We start from the raw sequence: 15394 nt of genomic DNA, 5'->3' as shown, positions 1-15394 counted from the left end.
CCACGTTCCTAACTCTTGGGAGTTCCCGCAGTAGAGCCCACGTAGGTACTACATCCGTACACGCTTCTCAAACTACAGTATGCTCAGCCCCAATTCTGTGCAGAGAGGATGAAAAACAAAGTATCCAAAACATTTTTCTGGATCAAATCATCAAGTTTATTACAAAATTTGGAAAAAAAAAAAAAAACAAGTACTTTATTAAGAACCCCCACAAACTTGGGAGCAAAGGAGAGCACGTGAGGGAAGAAGGGTCCCAGGAGAAAACAGTCCACGGAGATACGGACCAGGTCCTGTCACCTGCACACACGGCGTGTACTTCTGACACCGCTGGCACCCGCGGCCGTCTATGTCCACCTCTGGATGCTGTAGGCCGTCCACAACACTCAAAATTATTTCGGCGTGACTCTTGTCCTTTTGAGGCGCTGCTTGTGAGTGAACGGCCCATTGCACATACATTTTAAGAAGAACCTTAAGTTTCTGTGAACTACACCCCGACAGCCCTGGCCGGGGCCAGATGGAGAGCCTGGGGTCCCACCTTCATCAGTGGGTCCTTCTGGGGCTCTTCCAGCGTTGCGGGTGCTGCCGTGGCTCAGAGTGGTGGGGGAGCCACCAGGATCACACTGGAGGGCTGGGCTGGGTGTGGCCGTCCTGGCCTGGGGGCTGGGGAGGGAAGTGCTGGCCCTGGACACCAGGCTGGCTTCTGGTGTGGGAGCGGTCGTCCACGACCCCAGGCAGCTTGAGGGAAGGGAAGTCTCTTTTGAACTCCTCCCGATGTTGGAGACAGGGGTGGGTCAGGGTCTCACCCGGATGGTGCGAACCTTCATCTTGCTTGTGGATTTGAGGATAAGGTACATTCCCATGACCCGGTCATATTTCTTCTGTGTCAATGACTCTTGAATTTCCTCCTTCGTAAACCCCAGCTCATTCATTCTGTCAGCCACTTGGGGGTCAAGGTCGCCCCAGGGTGGCTCGCTGTAGGGCCTCAGTTCCTGGCCCATGGTGACCCATGGGTCTTGTAGTATGTCTTCTAAGGTTGGCCTTCTCTTGGGACTGAGGGTCAGTAATTTTCGTAAAAGATTTTGACCTTCTTCGGAGAGGGAGGATGGTACCTGGAACTTCCCCCTCAGGATCTTCTTCTTCACCTTCCCAAATATGTCCCCCTTAAATGGCAAATACCCCACCAGAATCCTATACAAAATTACCTCCAGGCTCCAGACATCGACCTTTGTGCCATCATAGGTGTTGCCCCGGACGATCTCTGGGGCCATATAGTCTGGGGTGCCACAGACAGTTGTCAGATTATAGTTTGAATAGTACCTAGCGAAGCCAAAGTCCGCTATCTTGAGGTTTCTCTCACCATCTAGCAGTATGTTTTGTGGCTTCAGGTCCCGGTGGATGACTCTCTTCTGGTGGCAGTAGTGAACCGCCGACACCAGCTGCCGGAACATGAGTCTGGCTGCTGCCTCGGTCCTGGGGCCGCAATTTTCTAGGTAGTCTTGTAAGCTCCCTCCACTCACGTGCTCCATGAACAGATAACATTTCTCCTTGGTGGAAATCACCTCAAATAATTGCGTGATATTTGGGTGATTTAACTGCTTATGACAAAAAGCTTCTTGAAAATATTCAGTTACCTTGGACTGACTAATGGCTTTGACAGCCACCTCTGTCCCCGTTGGCACGTGCAGGGCCAACCACACCCTGGCATAGGCTCCCTTGCCAATGGTGTGCAGGAACCTGTAATCGCCAATAAGGCATTCCCGAAGGCCAGCAGTGGCTGCAAGGTCACTAGCCATAGTAACTTCAAAATAAGAACAAAAAGAAAATAAAAATGAAATAAATAAATAAATAGTAAAACAAAAAGAAAAACAAATGAGGAAACTTATAAAAAGGAAAAATAATAAAGGAAAAGGAACAAAATGCAAAAAATGGCACAAAAAAAATAAGAAAAGAAAACAAACTCACAAAGAAATGGCAAGAACAAAGCTCGCAAGTCCAAGTCCAACAGGTCACCACAATCAGCTTCCTGGGCTCTAACGGACAAAATCTCAGCCCCACCAGGGCCGTATTTATGGGATGGGCTTGCAGCTGCATCACAATGGCGCCTATGAGGTCAGAGCAGGAAGTGGACCAGGCCCGGCTGGGGCTAAACTACAGTGGTTTTCTTTTTGGTCTCACTACTCTTCTCCTCTGGAATAAAGAAAAGGACCCCCTCCCACCCAATAAGCTTTGTGTTTATGTGGGATATTAAAGATTGATATTAACTTTATTGGAAGTAAAAATTTGTAAGTTGCAACAATAAAATGAAATGAAAAATCTTACTAAAAAAAAGTCAGTTATACATCTGCAAAGAAATGCCCTAGAAGTCTAAAGAGATAAAGGTGGCAATCTGAATCTTGGATAAGTAACATTTCTTTGTGCACTTTAGAGATCTAGGTATATTATGTATGTCTTTTAGTTCTCAGTCAAGGGACAAATATAAAGACCCGTGGACATAGACACCATGGTAAGGAGTGACTGTGGGAGCAGGGAGTGGGCAGGGCAGGGGAGAGCAATGGGGGAAAAATTGGGACAACTGTAATTGAACAATAAAATAATATATAAAAATAAAATATACTTTAGTAGAATAGTATTAATAAACAAATTACACACTTTAACGAATCACATGTTTTTTAACATTTTTATACATCAAAGAAAATGCCACTCTTTCACAAGAATGAATACAACAAAATTCATTCATTCCACTTTTGAAGTCTTCACTGATTTATTTTGGTCTTAGTGTTAAAAAAATAATAAATAAATAAATAAATAAATAAAGTGTGCATGTGTGTGTGTGTGTGTGTATTTCATTTAAAAACAGAGATGATGAAGGCAAATTCATACAGCACAGCACTCATCTCTCAGCACCATTAATGTAATACGGGATGCATACCAGCAACCTTTAGTTTAAATAACTCTAGGCTTAACTAAGGGAATACTGTTCCCTGATCTCAACTGTGTGTATTTAAGCATGCATGTGTTTCAGACGTTGGAGTCCATGATCATAAAGTTCTAAAAACATAAGTGAGCACAAAATTACCCCACTTGGTCAATGCAGCATCCCTCAATGAAAACCTCTTGAGCTCCTATGCATTTGTAGACAATCCAATAGCTTTGGAACATTCTCTAGATTATTCACAATAAGCAAGCTCTGCTGACTCATGCCCACTTCAGTGTGTTAAATGTGACCCCTCATGCTGTCAGGTATGTTTCATTATTTTATCTCTATGAGTCAATCCTGCTCAGGTTATGTACCTTTTTTTCCTTCATCTTCAACTAGGACACTTATTTCACCTTGATTATGAATTATGTAGGAAAAAAAACATATGCATATTTTCCACCTGTATATGTTATATTAAATAAACAAGAGAAATCAAAACTTAGGAAAATAGAAGTCAAAGGTAGTTTTGGATCACTGAGAATCCAGTGTAGCTTGGATCAGAGCAGTAAGAGACCTTGAATAGTCAGAGTTCAGTGACAATTTTTTTAGGGTGCTCAAGTTTGCATTCATCAGCTCCAGGTTAGCTCCACAGTATGGTCTCACTGCACCACAGTTTAAACACTGAGAAGAAAGAAACTGTCCAGTTTCAATCGAATGTTTCTTCTTGGATCAATTAGTGATGGTTAGAAACACTCTGGTCACAAAGCGCATATGTGACCAAAGGTCTGCTATGAGAGACACAATGATTCACACTAGCCAGACTCCCCAAGAGATGTTTTTTTTTTTTTTTTTTAATTGCATAGATAGGTGATAATACTTTTAAAACAGCTACCATTTAAGGGATTACTGATATACTAATAGCACAATTAGCGGTAAATACAGGGTGAGGCAAAAGTAGGTTTACAGTTCTTCATATGGAAAATAACACGGTAATTAATAAATGCTAACACAAGAATAAACTCTGTTTGGTGTACTCACATTTGCACACCTACTTTTGCCCCGCCCTGTATAATGAGAGTAGCTACATGTAGAGAAAAATATGGTTTATTTACTTTAATTTAGAACGCTTAAAATATATCTCACAAAACCAGTCTTCATTGATAATTTTTCTAATGGAATCAGAACCTCAGAGGCCTCTTCTTGCAGCTCCTCCCACCCATTTTCACATAATACCCAAGACAAAGTCTCAATTTCCTTTCTAGTGCTCCTTACTTAAAATTGCATTTGGTTAGACATTTTTCCTAATCTCTGATAAGTAAACATTCTTTAATTCTGCCAGAGACCTGTCCTGAACCCAGTCAAGGAGTGAGTGCAATAGGCATAATGTCCAAATATTGAAGAAACAATATACAAAAGGGATTTCTAGACCAGAATGTACCCCATTTCTTTGGCTCAAACTGAACTTGGAAGACTTTAAATACTTTCAGTGACTAAATCAGGGAATTTGTAAGGAGAGCTGGAAGTAGAACATGCATTTCAGAGGAAGAAAACCAAAGACGAAAGAGAAAGGGGAGTTTTGTTTTCTTTTCCCTCAATGACCACAAGCAGGATCCATCTATGTGGTAAGCCTATGTCTGTAAACATTGGTGGATTTGGAATAAGATTCTTCCTCTTTAACAAAAGACCTGAGAACTAAATTTTTTATAACAAAAAAATAGAACACTAATTTTGAGAAAGGTATTTTTTAATCATGTAGGAAGGTCTATTTTTGGTAGTTTACGGGATTATTTTGCAGGCTGACTCATGTCTTGGATTATTCACTGATTCTGGAGGCCTATGTTTCTCCCTGTTGTATTTTGCAGTGATGTCACTAACTGTGCAAGGGCAAGCTATACTTTTAATGAGGGATGTCATATACCAAGATAATTGCATTACAATATAGTATGGATGCAAGTGATGTGTTGACATTATACATGTGTATGTTTGTTCTGTATAGGTATCTATAATTTGTTTTCCTTAATAGATAACCTATTTATAGGTAAAGGTCAGGTTTTAAATATGCTTCATAATGCACTGGGAAAGCTATATCAATATTATGTCCTCAATGATAGACTAATTTTTACTGAAAAAAAGACTCTTATAATGATGGCATACTGTGTCTATGGAAGATAAGTAGTAATATTATCAAACAATCTTGTATGTTAATTTCATGTATTTAACCAATCTAACATGATGCTGGAAATCAAGGTTCCTAAACTGAGGCATGTTCTCATGCCTCTTGGTCCAGGTGTTCTATGACCCGAGCTGGCGAGCTGGACTCGCTGGCACCGACAGTCTTTGACTGATCAGGCTAAGGGTTTCAAGACATTCTGTGGCTTAAAAGGAATCTTACAGAGTACTCCATCCTCCCTGATGTTGCCAAAGAAACCAAACCAAGCTAAGAACAGGTGGTGTTTAACCCTGTGTGCTTTCTGTTAAAGTTTAAGGAACAGTGTGGCCGTTCCCATAATCTTAAAAGAATAGATGATTGAATTCTTATTTTTTGTTTTTGATAGAAACCATTCTTTATAGTTTATATATTAACCTCCCTTTGTTGTAATCCCAAGTAATTGTATATTGTAATCAATATTTGAATGTGCCCGTGAGCTCATTCCTTACCCTCCCTATTGATTTCTATACTTGCAAAACTCAGTAAAAGGAGAGGTCCTTGCGCTGCTCATTGCTGACCTGCCAGAGCGTGCGGCAGCCCTCCATCCGACCCATTCTTCTTGCTGGAATTACTTCCACACCCTCGCCACATTTAATACAACACTAACAACTACAGTAAGACTGAGTTTCCCAACATAATGTTTAAAAAATGCATTACAAACTTTATGAGCTAGCATTTCCACATGCAGAACCAGATTCCCAGAGCCCCCTTGCCTCGGTAATCAAATTGTGCTGATGGATGCCCCAGGTACACCAGAGATGTTGATAGCAGGTCAGCTCCTTCCAGGATGGCCATTAACTTCTGCTTCCATCACTTGAGTTTTATACTTATGAAGAATGAGATATCTTTATCTCAAAGCTAATTTTAACACTTGTTCCTAAAATTACATCAATGTCACTTAAATATTATGAAAACAAATTAAGATACATTTGAAATAGAAGTGGTTTATTATTTTAAAGTGAAGTATTTTATATTATTTTGTAAGACAACAAAAATAAGGGAAAATATTAGGTGTAAGCCAGATAGATTAGAATTTAAAAATAGAATATATTTTTATGTATTATAGATCCACAAGTATTTTCTAATTTTCTTTGCAGAGTAAAGAAACTAAGCTCAGAAATAATAAATGACGTATAATGGGTACATTTCATGCAATGTTGATAACATCAAATATTGTTTGGCCAACCTATATCTAAAAATACTGCCTCCTTTAAAAAAAAGGTTCATTTGGCTATATAATGAATGACATAACTATATATCCATAGAAGTGTTCATGTGCACACACACACACACACACACACACACACATTATGCTTGCCTAGAAATCTATATATAATTTTTATTATTTATTTCAAATTCATTATTTCAAGAAACTGCATAAGTAAGAATTTTATTCTATCTGACTCAAAGTTACTTATATTCGACTTAGTCTTTGCAGACACAGAAAGAAAAAAATAAATAAATAACACCCTAAGCCCTGACTTCACTCACCAATTACTTTTTTAGGATGGCAGGTTTGGAATTGTCACCTCAGGTAAAAAATATATAAAAGGTGTAGTGGTTGATATAAAAAATTGAGAAGTGAATTGTGTTATCTCTGGTTTATATATCTTATCACTAATATTATATTGAAAAATAAAGTGTAAAATTGTAGCCAAAGAGCAATAGCTCCTGTTTCTCTTAAGTCACTATGCCATGAAATCTTGTACATTTTGAGGCAGTTTCCTTTTATTTTCAAGAGATGTGGATACACTCACAGAGAACATGAAAGCACATAGGAACAAGAAACGTTTTTCTTGAGAATTCAAGAAAGACTGTGTTTTAACATCTGTCAATTTTTAAGCGAATATTTTCCTTTATTTGTCCTTCATATAGAGCACCACTGTGTAATATAACATTTTACTTTGATAGTGTCAGAGCAAAAACTTGTACCAGACCATGTTCAACAGGCAAGAACAACTTTATTCAAGATGAGAGAGGCCAGAACTGAACTCCTCTGAACTCAACTCAACTGAGATCATGAGTGAGAGGATGTTTAAGAGCTGGAGTGAGGAAAAGATCGTAGATCATCTGTGTTTGCTAACTGGTTTTCCATGCAGGAACAATAAACTTTCTCATATTTTTGTTATAGGAATGAGGTGCCCACTCCAGTTAGACCCCTACTGTCCCCCCTTACTGTGAGGTAGGGGAGCTATCTTCCTTAATGCTTATGTTTCAAAGGGGTGACTTCCAGGTGCTGGACAAAAATGTTCCTCATTTCTAAAATTGGCAAGAGGCTTTTAAGTAGACTTACATATGTCTCTAAAACACAGAAAAAAATTCGTCATCGTCGGCAGCCGTCCGTCTCGAGAGACGATGGTGTAGCTTCTTAAGAGTCTATCTGCACCGCCGAGAATGGTTGTGCAGTCCAACTCGGAAGTGACACAGTATCTGTCTCCTCCCGTGTTGAATCGACATCTTGCGATGACGCTGGAGTGTCCTCTCCAGTGAAGCTGAAGCTACAGAGCCTGGGCAGGGTGATATGGAGGGTCTGCTGTTGCCCATGCAGCAGACACCCCCTCTCTTCGCAGCTGAAGGGTCCAAGGGAAAGACGGAGTCAATACAGCTTGGCTTCAGGTGCGCCGCAGGAGTTGCCGGTGTTGACTACAACGTCAAACCGCCTTAGGGACTCCGGCTCCGGATTTTCTGTCGGGGTTTACTCCCTTAGCCTTTCCCCTGAAGAGGTATGCCGCAAGGCAGCGGAGGTTTTTTGGAGTCAGAGTTTTCCTTCTCTGATGTGCCCTGACTGGAAGATCGAACCAGCGACACTTAGCTCACAGGTCGACGCTCAATCCACTGAGCCAAACCAGCCAGGGGGAGAAAAAAATTACAGTTGTATATATTCAAAAAATTTTTAAGTGCTCTCAGAGAAGAAAGATGAGGACTTCCAGTCAGGAAGCAACCTACGTAGTTTAGCCAAGCTGAAGGGAACACCAAGGCTGCCTTGGTGAACCTTAAAACGCCACTATTATGACTGAGTTATTGAGTATTCAAGTGTATTTAAATGTAGTTAAGGTAAAGTTAAATTTAATTAGCTACGTGTGGTTTGGTTAAATTACGATTACTTGCTCAGATTTTTATGTGTTAAAGTATTTATGACGTAAAGACAGTCTACATTCCCAGAATCTTCTTTTAATAAACATAATCTAGAAAAATAAACAAAGATTAACTCAATCTTACAGATATTGCAATTAAATTATTTTTAAAAAGAAACAAAAACAAAACAAGACAGAAGAAGAAAGAGAAGAGGAAGGAAGGAAGGAGGGAAGGAAGGAAAGAAGGAAGGAAGGGAAGAAAGAAAAGAAAGAAACCATGAATATAATAGAATGCCAAAAATTTTGAATACACTATACCCAAGTCGATTTATTAAAAAATGAAAGAATGTTTCATCACGTGGTCATCTGTTAATATAACACATCATTTTGTTATATCAAAGAAAGATAATGTGTGAGAGGTTGAACAGAACTCCTTCAAAGACATTACAGCCTAAGGAAGGAAGTTCAAGGTAGAGAGTCAGATAATCCATGTTTGGGACTTGGCTTTGCCACACCCTTGTTGTGTGTCACCTTGACCAATTTGTGTTAATTCTCTGTTCCTATGTCCTTATCTCAGAGAAGGAAAACTCTGATTCCAAAAAACCTCCCCTGCCTTGTGGCATACCTCTTCAGGGGAAAGACTAAGGGAGTAAACTCCGACAGAAAATCTGGAGCCGGAGTCCCTAAGGCGGTTTGACGTTGTAGTCAACACCGGCAACTCCTGCGGCGCACCTGAAGCCAAGCTGTATCGACTCCGTCTTTCCCTTGGATCCTTCAGCTGCAAAGAGAGGGGGGGTCTGCTGCATGGGCAACAGCAGACCCTCCATATCACCCCGCCCAGGCTCTGTAGCTTCAGCTTCACTGGAGAGGACACTCCAGCGTCATCGCAAGATGTCGATTCAACACGGGAGGAGACAGATACCGTGTCACTCCCGAGTCGGACTGCACAGCCATTCTCGGCGGTGCAGATAGACTCTTAAGAAGCTACACCATCGTCTCTCGAGACGGACGGCTGCCGACGATGATGTCCTTATCTTTAAGATTGAAATGGCAACAGTGACTGCTTCATAAAGTTCTTCAGAGGGTAAAAGCTCCAATGCATTTAATGCAGTTTACTGAGTGTCTGGCAATTTATATATTTATTACATATTATACTTTATACTATTACACACTATTCTATTATATTGTATAGTATTATATTATATTAATTCACTTTCCATTTGTGTCGGTTTTCTCCAAGCACCTTCTTTGCTCCTTTCCCTTCTGCTGCTGTGGGTAACTTCATTCACTGCTAAGAGACTGCTTTTCAGATTTGACTGGCAAATCTTTGCTGCAGATCAGAGCTCTAAAAAGCTCCAACCATATTTGTACCCTCACTTACCTATCAATCCTTCAAATTTAAAATAACTACCACCATCTGTCCCCTCACCAGCAAGATGTACATCTACTCATATATGTTCTTTATTTGTTAACGTCTCTTCATTTCCCCCTTCCCACTATTTGAATTAGATTTGTCTTTCCCAGACTACAGAATTTGCCTGAGTTTCCAGTTTCCCAGTTCATCTTTCCTTGCTTCAATATATTCACTGAGCTTCATTTACTGTAGTTTATACTTTAAAACCTTCTGTTAGATTTTCAAGCCCGTCAGAATCATCACCTGCCCTGTTTCTTCATTCCTGCATCTCTTCATTTTGATGGCCTCATTCTCGTCTCCGGTCACACCTGAAACTGCTACATTTCCCATACAACCCAGGATTTTCCTCAGATTTTGTCTTTGAATACACGACTCTCTTTGATTTGAATCACTTTTGGCCCTTCCTATCAGGAAAAATACTGATTCTACCTTTTTTAAGGCCTAACTAAACTGTTGTCTCCTATATGAAAATGCCTGTGTCTACCCCAAACCTTAACATTATCGTGCATCTTTCCCACTATGCTTACAAAAGCTAACTGCAACATCTTATAAAATTATAAACGTTTCATGCTTTTATTTTGTTCCAAGTACAGTGTGAGCTCTTAATAGTTATCCATTTCTTAATATCTGTAGATTCACATAATGACTTGCCTCAATGGATCTCCACACACATGACTAATATTTTGAAATATGGGCATTTTTTAGGAAAACTTCTTAGTAAAGTTTATTTAGTTTTGGTAGCATAATGTTTATTAAAACGTGTTTCTTAAAAAATGTAACCATCAATTATGAAAATAAGATCAAATACGTCGTCGTCGGCAGCCGTCCGTCTCGAGAGACGATGGTGTAGCTTCTTAAGAGTCTGTCTGCACCGCCGAGAATGGCTGTGCAGTCCGACTCGGGAGTGACATGGTATCTGTCTCCTCCCGTGTTGAATCGACATCTTGCGATGACGCTGGAGTGTCCTCTCCAGTGAAGCTGAAGCTACAGAGCCTGGGCGGGGTGATATGGAGGGTCTGCTGTTGCCCATGCAGCAGAACCCCCCTCTCTTCGCAGCTGAAGGGTCCAAGGGAAAGACGGAGTCGATACAGCTTGGCTTCAGGTGCGCCGCAGGAGTTGCCGGTGTTGACTACAACGTCAAACCGCCTTAGGGACTCCGGCTCCGGATTTTCTGTCGGGGTTTACTCCCTTAGCCTTTCCCCTGAAGAGGTATGCCGCAAGGCAGCGGAGGTTTTTTGGAGTCAGAGTTTTCCTTCTCTGATGTGCCCTGACTGGAAGATCGAACCAGCGACACTTAGCTCACAGGTCGACGCTCAATCCACTGAGCCAAACCAGCCAGGGGGAGAAAAAAATTACAGTTGTATATATTCAAAAAATTTTTAAGTGCTCTCAGAGAAGAAAGATGAGGACTTCCAGTCAGGAAGCAACCTACGTAGTTTAGCCAAGCTGAAGGGAACACCAAGGCTGCCTTGGTGAACCTTAAAACGCCACTATTATGACTGAGTTATTGAGTATTCAAGTGTATTTAAATGTAGTTAAGGTAAAGTTAAATTTAATTAGCTACGTGTGGTTTGGTTAAATTACGATTACTTGCTCAGATTTTTATGTGTTAAAGTATTTATGACGTAAAGACAGTCTACATTCCCAGAATCTTCTTTTAATAAACATAATCTAGAAAAATAAACAAAGATTAACTCAATCTTACAGATATTGCAATTAAATTATTTTTAAAAAGAAACAAAAACAAAACAAGACAGAAGAAGAAAGAGAAGAGGAAGGAAGGAAGGAGGGAAGGAAGGAAAGAAGGAAGGAAGGGAAGAAAGAAAAGAAAGAAACCATGAATATAATAGAATGCCAAAAATTTTGAATACACTATACCCAAGTCGATTTATTAAAAAATGAAAGAATGTTTCATCACGTGGTCATCTGTTAATATAACACATCATTTTGTTATATCAAAGAAAGATAATGTGTGAGAGGCTGAACAGAACTCCTTCAAAGACATTACAGCCTAAGGAAGGAAGTTCAAGGTAGAGAGTCAGATAATCCATGTTTGGGACTTGGCTTTGCCACACCCTTGTTGTGTGTCACCTTGACCAATTTGTGTTAATTCTCTGTTCCTATGTCCTTATCTCAGAGAAGGAAAACTCTGATTCCAAAAAACCTCCCCTGCCTTGTGGCATACCTCTTCAGGGGAAAGACTAAGGGAGTAAACTCCGACAGAAAATCTGGAGCCGGAGTCCCTAAGGCGGTTTGACGTTGTAGTCAACACCGGCAACTCCTGCGGCGCACCTGAAGCCAAGCTGTATCGACTCCGTCTTTCCCTTGGATCCTTCAGCTGCAAAGAGAGGGGGGGTCTGCTGCATGGGCAACAGCAGACCCTCCATATCACCCCGCCCAGGCTCTGTAGCTTCAGCTTCACTGGAGAGGACACTCCAGCGTCATCGCAAGATGTCGATTCAACACGGGAGGAGACAGATACCGTGTCACTCCCGAGTCGGACTGCACAGCCATTCTCGGCGGTGCAGATAGACTCTTAAGAAGCTACACCATCGTCTCTCGAGACGGACGGCTGCCGACGATGATGTCCTTATCTTTAAGATTGAAATGGCAACAGTGACTGCTTCATAAAGTTCTTCAGAGGGTAAAAGCTCCAATGCATTTAATGCAGTTTACTGAGTGTCTGGCAATTTATATATTTATTACATATTATACTTTATACTATTACACACTATTCTATTATATTGTATAGTATTATATTATATTAATTCACTTTCCATTTGTGTCGGTTTTCTCCAAGCACCTTCTTTGCTCCTTTCCCTTCTGCTGCTGTGGGTAACTTCATTCACTGCTAAGAGACTGCTTTTCAGATTTGACTGGCAAATCTTTGCTGCAGATCAGAGCTCTAAAAAGCTCCAACCATATTTGTACCCTCACTTACCTATCAATCCTTCAAATTTAAAATAACTACCACCATCTGTCCCCTCACCAGCAAGATGTACATCTACTCATATATGTTCTTTATTTGTTAACGTCTCTTCATTTCCCCCTTCCCACTATTTGAATTAGATTTGTCTTTCCCAGACTACAGAATTTGCCTGAGTTTCCAGTTTCCCAGTTCATCTTTCCTTGCTTCAATATATTCACTGAGCTTCATTTACTGTAGTTTATACTTTAAAACCTTCTGTTAGATTTTCAAGCCCGTCAGAATCATCACCTGCCCTGTTTCTTCATTCCTGCATCTCTTCATTTTGATGGCCTCATTCTCGTCTCCGGTCACACCTGAAACTGCTACATTTCCCATACAACCCAGGATTTTCCTCAGATTTTGTCTTTGAATACACGACTCTCTTTGATTTGAATCACTTTTGGCCCTTCCTATCAGGAAAAATACTGATTCTACCTTTTTTAAGGCCTAACTAAACTGTTGTCTCCTATATGAAAATGCCTGTGTCTACCCCAAACCTTAACATTATCGTGCATCTTTCCCACTATGCTTACAAAAGCTAACTGCAACATCTTATAAAATTATAAACGTTTCATGCTTTTATTTTGTTCCAAGTACAGTGTGAGCTCTTAATAGTTATCCATTTCTTAATATCTGTAGATTCACATAATGACTTGCCTCAATGGATCTCCACACACATGACTAATATTTTGAAATATGGGCATTTTTTAGGAAAACTTCTTAGTAAAGTTTATTTAGTTTTGGTAGCATAATGTTTATTAAAACGTGTTTCTTAAAAAATGTAACCATCAATTATGAAAATAAGATCAAATACGTCGTCGTCGGCAGCCGTCCGTCTCGAGAGACGATGGTGTAGCTTCTTAAGAGTCTGTCTGCACCGCCGAGAATGGCTGTGCAGTCCGACTCGGGAGTGACACGGTATCTGTCTCCTCCCGTGTTGAATCGACATCTTGCGATGACGCTGGAGTGTCCTCTCCAGTGAAGCTGAAGCTACAGAGCCTGGGCGGGGTGATATGGAGGGTCTGCTGTTGCCCATGCAGCAGAACCCCCCTCTCTTCGCAGCTGAAGGGTCCAAGGGAAAGACGGAGTCGATACAGCTTGGCTTCAGGTGCGCCGCAGGAGTTGCCGGTGTTGACTACAACGTCAAACCGCCTTAGGGACTCCGGCTCCGGATTTTCTGTTGGGGTTTACTCCCTTAGCCTTTCCCCTGAAGAGGTATGCCGCAAGGCAGCGGAGGTTTTTTGGAATCAGAGTTTTCCTTCTCTGATGTGCCCTGACTGGAAGATCGAACCAGCGACACTTAGCTCACAGGCCGACGCTCAATCCACTGAGCCAAACCAGCCAGGGCTAATCAAATACGTAATAACTAAGTATATACTTGTTTAATAACTAAAATTTAATTAAATATATAAAATTTATTTAAACAGATTAATTGAAATATAAAATACTTTGTATTTGTTTATTTTAACTTTTCACACATTCTTTTAAAGACTGAATATTTCCATTCATTTTGTCTAATATGGTCTAGCATTTTAGAGGATAGATCGCCATCTGGTGGAAAATTTTAGTCCCAACTAAAAGTTCTAAAATAATTTTGTGTAGCTTGTTTATGTTGTTATGAGCATGTTAATAAGAATTCTGGTTGCACAGCAGAATACATATTAAATTAATGAGCTGAAGTCCAATGGAAAATAAAAGCAAATAAGTTATAAAAACAGACAAGTGTGTTCTTGCTGGCCTTAATCATTCATTTGTATAACAATGAATTTAATATTGTGAATCTTATGAAGGCCATACAAACTCAACAAATAGAGCAATAATATATTGGTGATTGATTTCTCTAAAGCATTGTTATCATAAATCATAAGGCAAATTTTGTTTTGCTAATATTGTGCAATTTAAAAAAGTTGTAGATTTCTATTTATTTATTTTAATAAGGCTTATTTACCAACATTTCAAAACTGATCATACTCGTTTTTACCCAAAGATGTAAATTACTGAGAATAACTCTGATGCTTCGTAGATTTCCTTCCTAAGATTCCAGAATGCTGATTATACCCCAATACAATTATTGATGTCACCTCGAAAGGCAGTGCATTTTCATCTAGTGAGAGTTGTGTACTTGTAAAAAATCAAAATTTAATATCATCACAATAGAGAGTTTTCTAAGACATTCTAGGCTTAACAGAGATGATATATGAGTCTGATAATGTAACAGAATTGCACACAGCCCTTGGGTAAACTAAAAAGCAGAATGTGTTAAGGAGATGAGGGATACCTTGTGAAGTAGGAAAACTCAAGAGCATCCCAGTTCAGTGATTTATTGTGTGGTATTAATAGTAATAAATGGCATAATATAATGTTAATATAAATATTAGTAATGATAAGACATAAGGTACAGCAGTTTTGTATCACATATTATTAAATTCTCACAACAATCACATGATCTAGGTTTTCTTTTCATCTGGATTGTATAAATGCAAAACTAGTTCAGAGATACAAAGTAACTTTCCCAAATTCAAAGAGTTGGTGTATGCCACAGGTGAAAACTTAAAGCAGAATACCTGAGGTTTGATTTGCCCACTGAAAATCATAATCATAATCTCTAACTTCAAGATTTTTACTTCTTGTGCAATTGAATAGTAATTACTAGGTGTACTTATTGCAAGGCCAGTTCATGTGCTATGAAATTATTTTATACATATTTATTTTAGTAGACTTTTATTGCACATAGTTTACATAAGCTAGAACTGTAAAGAAGAATGCAGAATAATGCTTAGCTCAAATAAATTGAAATAACAAGCCATAGCCA

General features: G+C 39.7%; 1 pseudogene; it reads right to left on the bottom strand.

The window, feature by feature from the left end:
- Positions 1 to 791: 791 nt before the first annotated feature.
- Positions 792 to 1793, bottom strand: LOC150008245 (serine/threonine-protein kinase MARK2 pseudogene; annotated as a pseudogene).
- Between the last annotated feature and the right edge of the window lie 13601 nt (positions 1794 to 15394).

The sequence above is a fragment of the Furipterus horrens genome, unplaced genomic scaffold (genome assembly GCF_987537825.1).
Source record: "Furipterus horrens unplaced genomic scaffold, mFurHor1.1.pri manual_scaffold_5, whole genome shotgun sequence".
In the NCBI taxonomy this organism is placed as follows: Eukaryota; Metazoa; Chordata; class Mammalia; order Chiroptera; family Furipteridae; genus Furipterus; species Furipterus horrens.
The sequence above is the reverse complement of the archived record's forward strand: the minus strand, read 5'-3'. Positions and strand labels throughout refer to the sequence as shown.